Genomic DNA, 14829 nt, shown 5'->3' with positions numbered 1-14829 from the left:
AGGCTCTTAGGGCGCCCAGCGGCAGCCGCACACGTCTACGGCCATACCACCCTGAACGCGCCCGATCTCGTCTGATCTCGGAAGCTAAGCAGGGTCGGGCCTGGTTAGTACTTGGATGGGAGACCGCCTGGGAATACCGGGTGCTGTAGGCTTTTTTCTTTGCCTTTTCTTTCCCCTTCGGCCTCCCTTCCCATACCTTTACCGCCACAGCACTCCACCCCCTTGCCCAACAAGGCTTCCTCCAAACGCCCCGTGCCCCCCGGCCCCTCGCCAGCCGCGCACCGCACCGCGAGTCCCTGGCCCGCAGCAGGGGCCCCCTGCACGGGCAGGCGGTCTCCAGCCAGCCCTTCCGCCTCCAAGCCACCACGCCCACGCACACCGGATCCAGAGGGGCGGGCTGGGGGTCGATGGGGGCGGGCTGGGTGGGCGAAGGCGACGCCTTCGGAGGGAGGGAAAGCGGGAGGGCGGCGATGACCCTGGCACGGATGGGGCGGGGCCAGCGCGGGCCGGACGGCACCCGCTCTGGGCAGGCGTGTCCTCCCATGGTCCTGCGCCTCGGGCCCTCGTCCCCAGATCCCCTAGCCATTCCACTGGGCCGCCCGGAGTGCACAACCGCACTGGGCAACTGGCCCCACCTTAGGCATAGGCCTGGGCCCGCCTCCACCTTGTCCCCAGCAGCCCTGGGCTGCGCTCCCACCCGCGGGCATTCCCTTCCTTCCCTTGGAACACCGTCCCTTTGCCCCCGTGCCGGGGGTCCCCGCTCCGGGTGGGCAGGACACAAGATGGCCGGTCGCCCGGGGCCTCCCCCGTTGGCACCCGGGACCACCCGTTGGCACCAGAATCCGTGCTTAGTCTCCCTGCAACAGTGAAGCGAAGAGCGAGGCTCGCTCGCTCAGCAAGACGGGGAGAGGGGGGCGCCCTGCACCACGCCCCAAAGCAGCCCCCCAAATAAAGGACGAGGGCAGAGGAGGAATCGCCCACATGCCCCCAGGACCAGAGTGGGTCCTGGGCGGGAACGGGAGCAGAGCGGGTCTCGTGACGCCTTGGCTGCGCATCCTCGCCCCGAGGGGCTCCTCGGCGCCCAAAGCCCACCCAAGCACGACCAGCCTCCCGAGGGCTAGCTGCCTAGCCAACATAGTCTCTTCCTGTGTGTGTGTGTGTGTGTGTGTGTGTGTGGTGTGTGTGTCTGTTTCTGTGGTGTGCACCTGTGGCTCTGTCCCTGTCCGCATCCAGGTCAGCTTCCGCGTCTGTCTGTCTTGGGGCCAGAGCGGGTGTGTGTGTTGGATACTCTGTCTGTGTCTCCCTCTGTGTCTGTCTCTTCCTCTCTGTCTGCATCTCCCTCCGTCCGTGCCTCTGTCTTTCCCCGTGTGTCTGTGCGTCTGTCTATGCCAGCCGGCTTCTCGTGTCCCTCAGTCGGGTCCTCTTGTCGGTGGGTGGGCAGGGGACGGGTGGCGGAGGAAGGGCGACGGGGTTGGGCTGATGAGGAGGGTCCCTGGGGCCGCCGGTGGCTCCGGGTTGGCTTGGAGCCAGGCGGGGTGGAGAGGCGGAACGGCCTGGTGGCGGGCCTCGCTTGCCCTAGGGCGGCGGGTGGGGCGCCTGGGGTGGGGGGGGCGCGGAGAACACCGCGCGGGCCACGCCCCCCGCGCCCCGACGCTCCCCTTGGCCATCTCGGGAGCCAGGCGGCGGTGGCTGCGACGGCGGCGGCGGCGGCCCCCGGGTCTGGAGAGTATCCGGCCATGAGAGCGCTCGGACTTCCGCGAGTGCGGGGCGCTGGAGGCGCCACGTCCTCTGGGCGGTTTGGCAGGCAGGCAGGTACAAGGCACAGGGCAGGCGTGGGGCGGTTGGGGGCTGAGGAGGGGCACGGCTGCGGCCGGGAGGCGCAGAGCAGGCTCTTAGGGCGCCCAGCGGCAGCCGCACACGTCTACGGCCATACCACCCTGAACGCGCCCGATCTCGTCTGATCTCGGAAGCTAAGCAGGGTCGGGCCTGGTTAGTACTTGGATGGGAGACCGCCTGGGAATACCGGGTGCTGTAGGCTTTTTTCTTTGCCTTTTCTTTCCGCTTCGGCCTCCCTTCCTCTCCCTTTGCCGCCACCGCCCCCCACCGCCCCTTGCCCAACAAGGCGTCCTCCAGACGCCCCGTGCCCCCCGGCCCCTCGCCACCCGCGCACCGCACCGAGGGTCCCTGTCTCGCAGCTTGTGCCCGCTGCACCGGCAGGCAGCCCCCAGGCCTTCCACCTCACAGCCACCACGCCCACGCACAGCCGATCCAGAGGGGCGGGCTGGGGGAGGTGGGGGCGGGCTGGGTGGGCGGAGGCGGCGGCTTCGGAGGGAGGGAAAGGGGGAGGGCGGCGAGGACCGCCCGCGGGGTTGGGGCGGGGGCAGCGCGGGCGGGACGGCACCCCGTCTCGGGCAGGCGTGCCCTCCCAAGGTCCTGCGCCTCGGGCCCTCATCCCCGGAGCCCCTAGCCATTCCCTTGGGCCGCCCCGAGTGCACAAGCGCACCGGGCAACCGGCCCCGCCTTAGGCCTGGGCCCGCCTCCACCTTGTCCCCAGCAGCCCTGGGCTGCGCTCCCACGCGCGCGGGCATTCCCTTCCTTCCCGCGGAACACCGTCCCTTTGCCCCCAGGCCGGGGGTCCCCGCTCCGTGTGGGCAGGACACAAGATGGCCGGTCGCCCGGGGCCTCCCCCGTTGGCACCCGGGACCACCCGTTGGCACCCGAGTCCGTGCTCAGTCTCCCCGCAACAGCGAAGCGCACAGCGAGGCTCGCTCGCTGGGCAAGGCGGCGGGAGGGGGGCGCCCTGCACCACGCCCCAAAGCGGCCCCCCAAATAAAGGACGAGAGCAGAGGAGGAATCGCCCGCACGCCCCCAGGCCCAGAGTGGGTCCTGGGCGGGAACGGGAGCAGGGCGGGTCTCCTGAGGCCTTGGCTGCGCGTCCTCGGCCCCGAGGGGGCTCCTCGGCGCCCAAAGCCCACCCAAGCACGACCAGCCTCCCGAGGGCTAGCTGCCTAGCCAACACAGTCTCTTCCTGTGTGTGTGTGTGTGTGTGTGTGTGTGTGTGTGTGTGTGTGTGGTGTGTGTCTGTTTCTGTGGTGTGCACCTGTGGCTCTGTCCCTGTCCGCATCCAGGTCGGGGTCCGCGTCTGTCTGTCTTGGGGCCAGAGCGGGTGTGTGTGTTGGATACTCTGTCTGTGTCTCCCTCTGTGTCTGTCTCTTCCTCTCTGTCTGCATCTCCCTCCGTCCGTGCCTCTGTCTTTCCCCGTGTGTCTGTGCGTCTGTCTATGCCAGCCGGCTTCTCGTGTCCCTCAGTCGGGTCCTCTTGTCGGTGGGTGGGCAGGGGAAGGGTGGCGGAGGAAGGGCGACGGGGTTGGGCTGATGAGGAGGGTCCCTGGGGGCGCCGGTGGCTCCGGGTTGGCTTGGAGCCAGGCGGGGTGGAGAGGCAGAAAGGCCTGGTGGCCGGCCTGGCTTGCCCTAGGGCGACGGGTGGGGCGCTGGGGCGGGGGGCGCGGAAAACACCTCAGGGGCCGCGCCCACGGCGCCCCGACGCCTCCCTTTGCCATCTCGGTAGCCAGGAGGCGGCGGTGGCGGCGGCGGCGGCGGCGGCGGCGGCGGCCCCCCGGGACTGGAGAGTCCCCGGCAGGGAGAGCGCCCGGACTTCCACGACTGCGGGGCGCCGGAGGGGCCACGTCCCCTGGGCGGCTGGCAGGCAGGCAGGTGCAAGGCGCAGGGCAGGCGGGGTTCGGGTGGGGGCTGAGGAGGGGCACGGCTGGGCCCGGGAGGCGCAGAGCAGGCTCTTAGGGCGCCCAGCGGCAGCCGCACACGTCTACGGCCATACCACCCTGAACGCGCCCGATCTCGTCTGATCTCGGAAGCTAAGCAGGGTCGGGCCTGGTTAGTACTTGGATGGGAGACCGCCTGGGAATACCGGGTGCTGTAGGCTTTTTTCTTTGCCTTTTCTTTCCCCTTCGGCCTCCCTTCCCATACCTTTACCGCCACAGCACCCCAGCCCCTTCCCCAACAAGGCTTCCTCCAAACGCCCCGTGCCCCCCGGCCCCTCGCCAGCCGCGCACCGCACCGCGAGTCCCTGGCCCGCAGCAGGGGCCCCCTGCACGGGCAGGCGGTCTCCAGCCAGCCCTTCCGCCTCCAAGCCACCACGCCCACGCACACCGGATCCAGAGGGGCGGGCTGGGGGTCGATGGGGGCGGGCTGGGTGGGCGAAGGCGACGCCTTCGGAGGGAGGGAAAGCGGGAGGGCGGCGATGACCCTGGCACGGATGGGGCGGGGCCAGCGCGGGCCGGACGGCACCCGCTCTGGGCAGGCGTGTCCTCCCATGGTCCTGCGCCTCGGGCCCTCGTCCCCAGATCCCCTAGCCATTCCACTGGGCCGCCCGGAGTGCACAACCGCACTGGGCAACTGGCCCCACCTTAGGCATAGGCCTGGGCCCGCCTCCACCTTGTCCCCAGCAGCCCTGGGCTGCGCTCCCACCCGCGGGCATTCCCTTCCTTCCCTTGGAACACCGTCCCTTTGCCCCCGTGCCGGGGGTCCCCGCTCCGGGTGGGCAGGACACAAGATGGCCGGTCGCCCGGGGCCTCCCCCGTTGGCACCCGGGACCACCCGTTGGCACCAGAATCCGTGCTTAGTCTCCCTGCAACAGTGAAGCGAAGAGCGAGGCTCGCTCGCTCAGCAAGACGGGGAGAGGGGGGCGCCCTGCACCACGCCCCAAAGCAGCCCCCCAAATAAAGGACGAGGGCAGAGGAGGAATCGCCCACATGCCCCCAGGACCAGAGTGGGTCCTGGGCGGGAACGGGAGCAGAGCGGGTCTCGTGACGCCTTGGCTGCGCATCCTCGCCCCGAGGGGCTCCTCGGCGCCCAAAGCCCACCCAAGCACGACCAGCCTCCCGAGGGCTAGCTGCCTAGCCAACACAGTCTCTTCCTGTGTGTGTGTGTGTGTGTGTGTGTGTGTGTGGTGTGTGTGTCTGTTTCTGTGGTGTGCACCTGTGGCTCTGTCCCTGTCCGCATCCAGGTCAGCTTCCGCGTCTGTCTGTCTTGGGGCCAGAGCGGGTGTGTGTGTTGGATACTCTGTCTGTGTCTCCCTCTGTGTCTGTCTCTTCCTCTCTGTCTGCATCTCCCTCCGTCCGTGCCTCTGTCTTTCCCCGTGTGTCTGTGCGTCTGTCTATGCCAGCCGGCTTCTCGTGTCCCTCAGTCGGGTCCTCTTGTCGGTGGGTGGGCAGGGGAAGGGTGGCGGAGGAAGGGCGACGGGGTTGGGCTGATGAGGAGGGTCCCTGGGGCCGCCGGTGGCTCCGGGTTGGCTTGGAGCCAGGCGGGGTGGAGAGGCGGAACGGCCTGGTGGCGGGCCTCGCTTGCCCTAGGGCGGCGGGTGGGGCGCCTGGGGTGGGGGGGGCGCGGAGAACACCGCGCGGGCCACGCCCCCCGCGCCCCGACGCTCCCCTTGGCCATCTCGGGAGCCAGGCGGCGGTGGCTGCGACGGCGGCGGCGGCGGCCCCCGGGTCTGGAGAGTATCCGGCCATGAGAGCGCTCGGACTTCCGCGAGTGCGGGGCGCTGGAGGCGCCACGTCCTCTGGGCGGTTTGGCAGGCAGGCAGGTGCAAGGCACAGGGCAGGCGTGGGGCGGTTGGGGGCTGAGGAGGGGCACGGCTGCGGCCGGGAGGCGCAGAGCAGGCTCTTAGGGCGCCCAGCGGCAGCCGCACACGTCTACGGCCATACCACCCTGAACGCGCCCGATCTCGTCTGATCTCGGAAGCTAAGCAGGGTCGGGCCTGGTTAGTACTTGGATGGGAGACCGCCTGGGAATACCGGGTGCTGTAGGCTTTTTTCTTTGCCTTTTCTTTCCGCTTCGGCCTCCCTTCCTCTCCCTTTGCCGCCACCGCCCCCCACCGCCCCTTGCCCAACAAGGCGTCCTCCAGACGCCCCGTGCCCCCCGGCCCCTCGCCACCCGCGCACCGCACCGAGGGTCCCTGTCTCGCAGCTTGTGCCCGCTGCACCGGCAGGCAGCCCCCAGGCCTTCCACCTCACAGCCACCACGCCCACGCACAGCCGATCCAGAGGGGCGGGCTGGGGGAGGTGGGGGCGGGCTGGGTGGGCGGAGGCGGCGGCTTCGGAGGGAGGGAAAGGGGGAGGGCGGCGAGGACCGCCCGCGGGGTTGGGGCGGGGGCAGCGCGGGCGGGACGGCACCCCGTCTCGGGCAGGCGTGCCCTCCCAAGGTCCTGCGCCTCGGGCCCTCATCCCCGGAGCCCCTAGCCATTCCCTTGGGCCGCCCCGAGTGCACAAGCGCACCGGGCAACCGGCCCCGCCTTAGGCCTGGGCCCGCCTCCACCTTGTCCCCAGCAGCCCTGGGCTGCGCTCCCACGCGCGCGGGCATTCCCTTCCTTCCCGCGGAACACCGTCCCTTTGCCCCCAGGCCGGGGGTCCCCGCTCCGTGTGGGCAGGACACAAGATGGCCGGTCGCCCGGGGCCTCCCCCGTTGGCACCCGGGACCACCCGTTGGCACCCGAGTCCGTGCTCAGTCTCCCCGCAACAGCGAAGCGCACAGCGAGGCTCGCTCGCTGGGCAAGGCGGCGGGAGGGGGGCGCCCTGCACCACGCCCCAAAGCGGCCCCCCAAATAAAGGACGAGAGCAGAGGAGGAATCGCCCGCACGCCCCCAGGCCCAGAGTGGGTCCTGGGCGGGAACGGGAGCAGGGCGGGTCTCCTGAGGCCTTGGCTGCGCGTCCTCGGCCCCGAGGGGGCTCCTCGGCGCCCAAAGCCCACCCAAGCACGACCAGCCTCCCGAGGGCTAGCTGCCTAGCCAACACAGTCTCTTCCTGTGTGTGTGTGTGTGTGTGTGTGTGTGTGTGTGTGTGTGTGTGTGTGGTGTGTGTCTGTTTCTGTGGTGTGCACCTGTGGCTCTGTCCCTGTCCGCATCCAGGTCAGGGTCCGCGTCTGTCTGTCTTGGGGCCAGAGCGGGTGTGTGTGTTGGATACTCTGTCTGTGTCTCCCTCTGTGTCTGTCTCTTCCTCTCTGTCTACATCTCCCTCCGTCCGTGCCTCTGTCTTTCCCCGTGTGTCTGTGCGTCTGTCTATGCCAGCCGGCTTCTCGTGTCCCTCAGTCGGGTCCTCTTGTCGGTGGGTGGGCAGGGGAAGGGTGGCGGAGGAAGGGCGACGGGGTTGGGCTGATGAGGAGGGTCCCTGGGGGCGCCGGTGGCTCCGGGTTGGCTTGGAGCCAGGCGGGGTGGAGAGGCAGAAAGGCCTGGTGGCCGGCCTGGCTTGCCCTAGGGCGACGGGTGGGGCGCTGGGGCGGGGGGCGCGGAAAACACCTCAGGGGCCGCGCCCACGGCGCCCCGACGCCTCCCTTTGCCATCTCGGTAGCCAGGAGGCGGCGGTGGCGGCGGCGGCCCCCCGGGACTGGAGAGTCCCCGGCAGGGAGAGCGCCCGGACTTCCACGACTGTGGGGCGCCGGAGGGGCCACGTCCCCTGGGCGGCTGGCAGGCAGGCAGGTGCAAGGCGCAGGGCAGGCGGGGTTCGGGTGGGGGCTGAGGAGGGGCACGGCTGGGCCCGGGAGGCGCAGAGCAGGCTCTTAGGGCGCCCAGCGGCAGCCGCACACGTCTACGGCCATACCACCCTGAACGCGCCCGATCTCGTCTGATCTCGGAAGCTAAGCAGGGTCGGGCCTGGTTAGTACTTGGATGGGAGACCGCCTGGGAATACCGGGTGCTGTAGGCTTTTTTCTTTGCCTTTTCTTTCCCCTTCGGCCTCCCTTCCCATACCTTTACCGCCACAGCACCCCACCCCCTTGCCCAACAAGGCTTCCTCCAAACGCCCCGTGCCCCCCGGCCCCTCGCCAGCCGCGCACCGCACCGCGAGTCCCTGGCCCGCAGCAGGGGCCCCCTGCACGGGCAGGCGGTCTCCAGCCAGCCCTTCCGCCTCCAAGCCACCACGCCCACGCACACCGGATCCAGAGGGGCGGGCTGGGGGTCGATGGGGGCGGGCTGGGTGGGCGAAGGCGACGCCTTCGGAGGGAGGGAAAGCGGGAGGGCGGCGATGACCCTGGCACGGATGGGGCGGGGCCAGCGCGGGCCGGACGGCACCCGCTCTGGGCAGGCGTGTCCTCCCATGGTCCTGCGCCTCGGGCCCTCGTCCCCAGATCCCCTAGCCATTCCACTGGGCCGCCCGGAGTGCACAACCGCACTGGGCAACTGGCCCCACCTTAGGCATAGGCCTGGGCCCGCCTCCACCTTGTCCCCAGCAGCCCTGGGCTGCGCTCCCACCCGCGGGCATTCCCTTCCTTCCCTTGGAACACCGTCCCTTTGCCCCCGTGCCGGGGGTCCCCGCTCCGGGTGGGCAGGACACAAGATGGCCGGTCGCCCGGGGCCTCCCCCGTTGGCACCCGGGACCACCCGTTGGCACCAGAATCCGTGCTTAGTCTCCCTGCAACAGTGAAGCGAAGAGCGAGGCTCGCTCGCTCAGCAAGACGGGGAGAGGGGGGCGCCCTGCACCACGCCCCAAAGCAGCCGCCCAAATAAAGGACGAGGGCAGAGGAGGAATCGCCCACATGCCCCCAGGACCAGAGTGGGTCCTGGGCGGGAACGGGAGCAGAGCGGGTCTCGTGACGCCTCGGCTGCGCATCCTCGCCCCGAGGGGCTCCTCGGCGCCCAAAGCCCACCCAAGCACGACCAGCCTCCCGAGGGCTAGCTGCCTAGCCAACACAGTCTCTTCCTGTGTGTGTGTGTGTGTGTGTGTGTGTGTGTGGTGTGTGTGTCTGTTTCTGTGGTGTGCACCTGTGGCTCTGTCCCTGTCCGCATCCAGGTCAGCTTCCGCGTCTGTCTGTCTTGGGGCCAGAGCGGGTGTGTGTGTTGGATACTCTGTCTGTGTCTCCCTCTGTGTCTGTCTCTTCCTCTCTGTCTGCATCTCCCTCCGTCCGTGCCTCTGTCTTTCCCCGTGTGTCTGTGCGTCTGTCTATGCCAGCCGGCTTCTCGTGTCCCTCAGTCGGGTCCTCTTGTCGGTGGGTGGGCAGGGGAAGGGTGGCGGAGGAAGGGCGACGGGTTGGGCTTATGAGGAGGGTCCCTGGGGCCGCCGGTGGCTCCGGGTTGGCTTGGAGCCAGGCGGGGTGGAGAGGCGGAACGGCCTGGTGGCGGGCCTCGCTTGCCCTAGGGCGGCGGGTGGGGCGCCTGGGGTGGGGGGGGCGCGGAGAACACCGCGCGGGCCACGCCCCCCGCGCCCCGACGCTCCCCTTGGCCATCTCGGGAGCCAGGCGGCGGTGGCTGCGACGGCGGCGGCGGCGGCCCCCGGGTCTGGAGAGTATCCGGCCATGAGAGCGCTCGGACTTCCGCGAGTGCGGGGCGCTGGAGGCGCCACGTCCTCTGGGCGGTTTGGCAGGCAGGCAGGTGCAAGGCACAGGGCAGGCGTGGGGCGGTTGGGGGCTGAGGAGGGGCACGGCTGCGGCCGGGAGGCGCAGAGCAGGCTCTTAGGGCGCCCAGCGGCAGCCGCACACGTCTACGGCCATACCACCCTGAACGCGCCCGATCTCGTCTGATCTCGGAAGCTAAGCAGGGTCGGGCCTGGTTAGTACTTGGATGGGAGACCGCCTGGGAATACCGGGTGCTGTAGGCTTTTTTCTTTGCCTTTTCTTTCCGCTTCGGCCTCCCTTCCTCTCCCTTTGCCGCCACCGCCCCCCACCGCCCCTTGCCCAACAAGGCGTCCTCCAGACGCCCCGTGCCCCCCGGCCCCTCGCCACCCGCGCACCGCACCGAGGGTCCCTGTCTCGCAGCTTGTGCCCGCTGCACCGGCAGGCAGCCCCCAGGCCTTCCACCTCACAGCCACCACGCCCACGCACAGCCGATCCAGAGGGGCGGGCTGGGGGAGGTGGGGGCGGGCTGGGTGGGCGGAGGCGGCGGCTTCGGAGGGAGGGAAAGGGGGAGGGCGGCGAGGACCGCCCGCGGGGTTGGGGCGGGGGCAGCGCGGGCGGGACGGCACCCCGTCTCGGGCAGGCGTGCCCTCCCAAGGTCCTGCGCCTCGGGCCCTCATCCCCGGAGCCCCTAGCCATTCCCTTGGGCCGCCCCGAGTGCACAAGCGCACCGGGCAACCGGCCCCGCCTTAGGCCTGGGCCCGCCTCCACCTTGTCCCCAGCAGCCCTGGGCTGCGCTCCCACGCGCGCGGGCATTCCCTTCCTTCCCGCGGAACACCGTCCCTTTGCCCCCAGGCCGGGGGTCCCCGCTCCGTGTGGGCAGGACACAAGATGGCCGGTCGCCCGGGGCCTCCCCCGTTGGCACCCGGGACCACCCGTTGGCACCCGAGTCCGTGCTCAGTCTCCCCGCAACAGCGAAGCGCACAGCGAGGCTCGCTCGCTGGGCAAGGCGGCGGGAGGGGGGCGCCCTGCACCACGCCCCAAAGCGGCCCCCCAAATAAAGGACGAGAGCAGAGGAGGAATCGCCCGCACGCCCCCAGGCCCAGAGTGGGTCCTGGGCGGGAACGGGAGCAGGGCGGGTCTCCTGAGGCCTTGGCTGCGCGTCCTCGGCCCCGAGGGGGCTCCTCGGCGCCCAAAGCCCACCCAAGCACGACCAGCCTCCCGAGGGCTAGCTGCCTAGCCAACACAGTCTCTTCCTGTGTGTGTGTGTGTGTGTGTGTGTGTGTGTGTGTGTGTGTGTGGTGTGTGTCTGTTTCTGTGGTGTGCACCTGTGGCTCTGTCCCTGTCCGCATCCAGGTCGGGGTCCGCGTCTGTCTGTCTTGGGGCCAGAGCGGGTGTGTGTGTTGGATACTCTGTCTGTGTCTCCCTCTGTGTCTGTCTCTTCCTCTCTGTCTGCATCTCCCTCCGTCCGTGCCTCTGTCTTTCCCCGTGTGTCTGTGCGTCTGTCTATGCCAGCCGGCTTCTCGTGTCCCTCAGTCGGGTCCTCTTGTCGGTGGGTGGGCAGGGGAAGGGTGGCGGAGGAAGGGCGACGGGGTTGGGCTGATGAGGAGGGTCCCTGGGGGCGCCGGTGGCTCCGGGTTGGCTTGGAGCCAGGCGGGGTGGAGAGGCAGAAAGGCCTGGTGGCCGGCCTGGCTTGCCCTAGGGCGACGGGTGGGGCGCTGGGGCGGGGGGCGCGGAAAACACCTCAGGGGCCGCGCCCACGGCGCCCCGACGCCTCCCTTTGCCATCTCGGTAGCCAGGAGGCGGCGGTGGCGGCGGCGGCGGCGGCGGCGGTGGCGGCGGCGGCCCCCCGGGACTGGAGAGTCCCCGGCAGGGAGAGCGCCCGGACTTCCACGACTGTGGGGCGCCGGAGGGGCCACGTCCCCTGGGCGGCTGGCAGGCAGGCAGGTGCAAGGCGCAGGGCAGGCGGGGTTCGGGTGGGGGCTGAGGAGGGGCACGGCTGGGCCCGGGAGGCGCAGAGCAGGCTCTTAGGGCGCCCAGCGGCAGCCGCACACGTCTACGGCCATACCACCCTGAACGCGCCCGATCTCGTCTGATCTCGGAAGCTAAGCAGGGTCGGGCCTGGTTAGTACTTGGATGGGAGACCGCCTGGGAATACCGGGTGCTGTAGGCTTTTTTCTTTGCCTTTTCTTTCCCCTTCGGCCTCCCTTCCCATACCTTTACCGCCACAGCACCCCACCCCCTTGCCCAACAAGGCTTCCTCCAAACGCCCCGTGCCCCCCGGCCCCTCGCCAGCCGCGCACCGCACCGCGAGTCCCTGGCCCGCAGCAGGGGCCCCCTGCACGGGCAGGCGGTCTCCAGCCAGCCCTTCCGCCTCCAAGCCACCACGCCCACGCACACCGGATCCAGAGGGGCGGGCTGGGGGTCGATGGGGGCGGGCTGGGTGGGCGAAGGCGACGCCTTCGGAGGGAGGGAAAGCGGGAGGGCGGCGATGACCCTGGCACGGATGGGGCGGGGCCAGCGCGGGCCGGACGGCACCCGCTCTGGGCAGGCGTGTCCTCCCATGGTCCTGCGCCTCGGGCCCTCGTCCCCAGATCCCCTAGCCATTCCACTGGGCCGCCCGGAGTGCACAACCGCACTGGGCAACTGGCCCCACCTTAGGCATAGGCCTGGGCCCGCCTCCACCTTGTCCCCAGCAGCCCTGGGCTGCGCTCCCACCCGCGGGCATTCCCTTCCTTCCCTTGGAACACCGTCCCTTTGCCCCCGTGCCGGGGGTCCCCGCTCCGGGTGGGCAGGACACAAGATGGCCGGTCGCCCGGGGCCTCCCCCGTTGGCACCCGGGACCACCCGTTGGCACCAGAATCCGTGCTTAGTCTCCCTGCAACAGTGAAGCGAAGAGCGAGGCTCGCTCGCTCAGCAAGACGGGGAGAGGGGGGCGCCCTGCACCACGCCCCAAAGCAGCCGCCCAAATAAAGGACGAGGGCAGAGGAGGAATCGCCCACATGCCCCCAGGACCAGAGTGGGTCCTGGGCGGGAACGGGAGCAGAGCGGGTCTCGTGACGCCTCGGCTGCGCATCCTCGCCCCGAGGGGCTCCTCGGCGCCCAAAGCCCACCCAAGCACGACCAGCCTCCCGAGGGCTAGCTGCCTAGCCAACACAGTCTCTTCCTGTGTGTGTGTGTGTGTGTGTGTGTGTGTGGTGTGTGTGTCTGTTTCTGTGGTGTGCACCTGTGGCTCTGTCCCTGTCCGCATCCAGGTCAGCTTCCGCGTCTGTCTGTCTTGGGGCCAGAGCGGGTGTGTGTGTTGGATACTCTGTCTGTGTCTCCCTCTGTGTCTGTCTCTTCCTCTCTGTCTGCATCTCCCTCCGTCCGTGCCTCTGTCTTTCCCCGTGTGTCTGTGCGTCTGTCTATGCCAGCCGGCTTCTCGTGTCCCTCAGTCGGGTCCTCTTGTCGGTGGGTGGGCAGGGGAAGGGTGGCGGAGGAAGGGCGACGGGGTTGGGCTGATGAGGAGGGTCCCTGGGGCCGCCGGTGGCTCCGGGTTGGCTTGGAGCCAGGCGGGGTGGAGAGGCGGAACGGCCTGGTGGCGGGCCTCGCTTGCCCTAGGGCGGCGGGTGGGGCGCCTGGGGTGGGGGGGGCGCGGAGAACACCGCGCGGGCCACGCCCCCCGCGCCCCGACGCTCCCCTTGGCCATCTCGGGAGCCAGGCGGCGGTGGCTGCGACGGCGGCGGCGGCGGCCCCCGGGTCTGGAGAGTATCCGGCCATGAGAGCGCTCGGACTTCCGCGAGTGCGGGGCGCTGGAGGCGCCACGTCCTCTGGGCGGTTTGGCAGGCAGGCAGGTGCAAGGCACAGGGCAGGCGTGGGGCGGTTGGGGGCTGAGGAGGGGCACGGCTGCGGCCGGGAGGCGCAGAGCAGGCTCTTAGGGCGCCCAGCGGCAGCCGCACACGTCTACGGCCATACCACCCTGAACGCGCCCGATCTCGTCTGATCTCGGAAGCTAAGCAGGGTCGGGCCTGGTTAGTACTTGGATGGGAGACCGCCTGGGAATACCGGGTGCTGTAGGCTTTTTTCTTTGCCTTTTCTTTCCGCTTCGGCCTCCCTTCCTCTCCCTTTGCCGCCACCGCCCCCCACCGCCCCTTGCCCAACAAGGCGTCCTCCAGACGCCCCGTGCCCCCCGGCCCCTCGCCACCCGCGCACCGCACCGAGGGTCCCTGTCTCGCAGCTTGTGCCCGCTGCACCGGCAGGCAGCCCCCAGGCCTTCCACCTCACAGCCACCACGCCCACGCACAGCCGATCCAGAGGGGCGGGCTGGGGGAGGTGGGGGCGGGCTGGGTGGGCGGAGGCGGCGGCTTCGGAGGGAGGGAAAGGGGGAGGGCGGCGAGGACCGCCCGCGGGGTTGGGGCGGGGGCAGCGCGGGCGGGACGGCACCCCGTCTCGGGCAGGCGTGCCCTCCCAAGGTCCTGCGCCTCGGGCCCTCATCCCCGGAGCCCCTAGCCATTCCCTTGGGCCGCCCCGAGTGCACAAGCGCACCGGGCAACCGGCCCCGCCTTAGGCCTGGGCCCGCCTCCACCTTGTCCCCAGCAGCCCTGGGCTGCGCTCCCACGCGCGCGGGCATTCCCTTCCTTCCCGCGGAACACCGTCCCTTTGCCCCCAGGCCGGGGGTCCCCGCTCCGTGTGGGCAGGACACAAGATGGCCGGTCGCCCGGGGCCTCCCCCGTTGGCACCCGGGACCACCCGTTGGCACCCGAGTCCGTGCTCAGTCTCCCCGCAACAGCGAAGCGCACAGCGAGGCTCGCTCGCTGGGCAAGGCGGCGGGAGGGGGGCGCCCTGCACCACGCCCCAAAGCGGCCCCCCAAATAAAGGACGAGAGCAGAGGAGGAATCGCCCGCACGCCCCCAGGCCCAGAGTGGGTCCTGGGCGGGAACGGGAGCAGGGCGGGTCTCCTGAGGCCTTGGCTGCGCGTCCTCGGCCCCGAGGGGGCTCCTCGGCGCCCAAAGCCCACCCAAGCACGACCAGCCTCCCGAGGGCTAGCTGCCTAGCCAACACAGTCTCTTCCTGTGTGTGTGTGTGTGTGTGTGTGTGTGTGTGTGTGTGGTGTGTGTCTGTTTCTGTGGTGTGCACCTGTGGCTCTGTCCCTGTCCGCATCCAGGTCGGGGTCCGCGTCTGTCTGTCTTGGGGCCAGAGCGGGTGTGTGTGTTGGATACTCTGTCTGTGTCTCCCTCTGTGTCTGTCTCTTCCTCTCTGTCTGCATCTCCCTCCGTCCGTGCCTCTGTCTTTCCCCGTGTGTCTGTGCGTCTGTCTATGCCAGCCGGCTTCTCGTGTCCCTCAGTCGGGTCCTCTTGTCGGTGGGTGGGCAGGGGAAGGGTGGCGGAGGAAGGGCGACGGGGTTGGGCTGATGAGGAGGGTCCCTGGGGGCGCCGGTGGCTCCGGGTTGGCTTGGAGCCAGGCGGGGTGGAGAGGCAGAAAGGCCTGGTGGCCGGCCTGGCTTGCCCTAGGGCGA

The 14829-nt window shown here is 70.2% G+C and overlaps 8 non-coding genes across 8 annotated transcripts; all 8 read left to right on the top strand.

Moving 5' to 3' along the window:
• The first annotated feature begins 33 nt into the window (after nt 1-33).
• On the top strand, nt 34-152 carry LOC144382683 (5S ribosomal RNA). Its single transcript, XR_013450081.1, has one exon. It is a non-coding gene; the product is annotated as a 5S ribosomal RNA (ribosomal RNA).
• A 1767-nt stretch (nt 153-1919) lies between these two features.
• LOC144382682 (5S ribosomal RNA) lies at nt 1920-2038 on the top strand. The gene has a single exon (XR_013450080.1). It is a non-coding gene; the product is annotated as a 5S ribosomal RNA (ribosomal RNA).
• Nucleotides 2039-3820: 1782 nt separating this feature from the next.
• On the top strand, nt 3821-3939 carry LOC144382681 (5S ribosomal RNA). Its single transcript, XR_013450079.1, has one exon. It is a non-coding gene; the product is annotated as a 5S ribosomal RNA (ribosomal RNA).
• Nucleotides 3940-5708: 1769 nt separating this feature from the next.
• LOC144382680 (5S ribosomal RNA) lies at nt 5709-5827 on the top strand. The gene has a single exon (XR_013450078.1). It is a non-coding gene; the product is annotated as a 5S ribosomal RNA (ribosomal RNA).
• A 1768-nt stretch (nt 5828-7595) lies between these two features.
• On the top strand, nt 7596-7714 carry LOC144382679 (5S ribosomal RNA). The gene has a single exon (XR_013450077.1). It is a non-coding gene; the product is annotated as a 5S ribosomal RNA (ribosomal RNA).
• A 1768-nt stretch (nt 7715-9482) lies between these two features.
• Nucleotides 9483-9601, top strand: LOC144382678 (5S ribosomal RNA). The gene has a single exon (XR_013450076.1). It is a non-coding gene; the product is annotated as a 5S ribosomal RNA (ribosomal RNA).
• A 1788-nt stretch (nt 9602-11389) lies between these two features.
• LOC144382676 (5S ribosomal RNA) lies at nt 11390-11508 on the top strand. Its single transcript, XR_013450073.1, has one exon. It is a non-coding gene; the product is annotated as a 5S ribosomal RNA (ribosomal RNA).
• Nucleotides 11509-13275: 1767 nt separating this feature from the next.
• LOC144382675 (5S ribosomal RNA) lies at nt 13276-13394 on the top strand. Its single transcript, XR_013450071.1, has one exon. It is a non-coding gene; the product is annotated as a 5S ribosomal RNA (ribosomal RNA).
• The last annotated feature ends 1435 nt before the right edge of the window (nt 13395-14829 follow it).

Source organism: Halichoerus grypus, chromosome 7, assembly GCF_964656455.1.
Source record: "Halichoerus grypus chromosome 7, mHalGry1.hap1.1, whole genome shotgun sequence".
Taxonomy (NCBI): Eukaryota; Metazoa; Chordata; class Mammalia; order Carnivora; family Phocidae; genus Halichoerus; species Halichoerus grypus.
The sequence above is the reverse complement of the archived record's forward strand: the minus strand, read 5'-3'. Positions and strand labels throughout refer to the sequence as shown.